The sequence below is a fragment of the Nycticebus coucang genome, chromosome X (assembly GCF_027406575.1).
Source record: "Nycticebus coucang isolate mNycCou1 chromosome X, mNycCou1.pri, whole genome shotgun sequence".
Lineage (NCBI taxonomy): Eukaryota > Metazoa > Chordata > Mammalia > Primates > Lorisidae > Nycticebus > Nycticebus coucang.
The window spans coordinates 160,209,589-160,211,174 of record NC_069804.1 but is presented as its reverse complement, the minus strand read 5'-3'; the positions used below and the strand labels follow the sequence as shown (position 1 = coordinate 160,211,174).

The 1,586-nt window shown below is 42.3% G+C and overlaps 1 pseudogene; it reads left to right on the top strand.

The window, feature by feature from the left end:
- The first annotated feature begins 230 nt into the window (after positions 1-230).
- LOC128577600 (ADP/ATP translocase 2-like) lies at positions 231-1,181 on the top strand (annotated as a pseudogene).
- Positions 1,182-1,586: the final 405 nt, after the last annotated feature.

Here is a 1,586-nt window from a genome sequence, read left to right as displayed (position 1 = left end):
GAAATAAAAATTATTATTCCTAAATTTCTCCATAAAATTGAATAGAGGAAACACTTCTCAATTGTACAAGACCAGCATTACACTGATACCAAAATCAGACAAAGTCATTATAAGAAATGCACAGACACCAACCTCTTGTGAACATAATTGTAATCATTATTTCCAAAACTTTAGCAAATTGAATCTAGTTGCATAATAAAAAAAGAATATTGGCCCACAATCCTGGAATCAAAACCAGTTCATGGCCTACTCCTGTCCTGCAGTCATGTGCCTCCTCTTTCCTTTGAACATGACAGATGCCGCTGTGTCCTTCATCAAGGACTTCCTGGCAGGTGGAGTGGCCACAGCCATCTCTGAGACCGCAGTAGTGCCCATCAAGCTACTCAAGCTGCTGCTGCAGGTACAACATACCAGCAAGCAAATCACTGTGGATAAGCAATGCAAAGGCATTATTAGACTGCATGGTCCGTATCCCCAAGGAGCAGGGAGTCCTGTCCTTCTGGCGTGGTAACCTGGCCAATGTCATTCAATACTTCCCCATCCAGGCTCTCCACTTTGCCTTCAAAGATAAATACAATCAGATCTTCCTGGGTATTATGGACAAGAGGACCCAGTTTTGGCGCTACTTTGCAGGGAATCTGGCATCAGGTGGTGCTGCTGGGGCCACATCCTTGTGTTTTGTGTACCCTCTTGATTTTGCTCGTACCCGTCTAGCAGTGATGGAGGTAAACCTGGAGCAGAAAGGGAATTCAGAGGCCTTGGTGACTGTGTGGTTAAGCTCTACAAATCTGATGGGCTTAGGGGCCTGTACCAAGGCTTTAATGTGTCTGTCCAGGGTATTATCATCCAACGAGCTGCCTACTTCAGTATCTGTGACACTGCAAAGGGAATGCTTCCAGATCCCAGGAATACTCACATCATCATCAGTTGGATGATTGCAACTGTCACTGCCATTGCTGGGTTGACTTCCTATCCCTTTGACACTGTTCGTGTGGCATGATGATGCAGTCAGGGCCCAACCGAACTGACATCATGTACACCAGCACATTGACTGCTGGAGGAAGATCCCTCCTGATGAAGGAGGCAAAGCTTTTTTCAAGGATTCATGGTCCAGTGTTCTCAGAGGCATGGGTGGTGCTTTGGGGCTTGTCTTATACAATGAAATCAAGAAGTACACATAATTTATTTCCTAGTTTCCCTCCCAATATGTGGTATTATATAACATATATTGAACATTCTCAACAGGCTCATGGCTGTCTACTTATCAATGGTAACTATTTACTGGTTGAAAATTGGAAGCAATAACACTAATTTGACCAATTTTATCTTAAAATCATTTCCATGATGATGATGGTACTCAATTATATTTTTTATTTCAGTCACTCCTGATGAGTAACAAATTTGGAAAAATAAAATATCTAAAATGAAAAAAAAAGGCTGACCTTTGCTGATGCTGCAATAAAGTGTTGTAATTTAAAAAAAAAAAAAAAAAAGGATAGGCCCTTCTCTCCCTTTCTCCGCCATGGTGGTGCATGTGATTAATCCCATTTGTCACCATGTCCTCTTCACACAAGACAGGTGGTGCC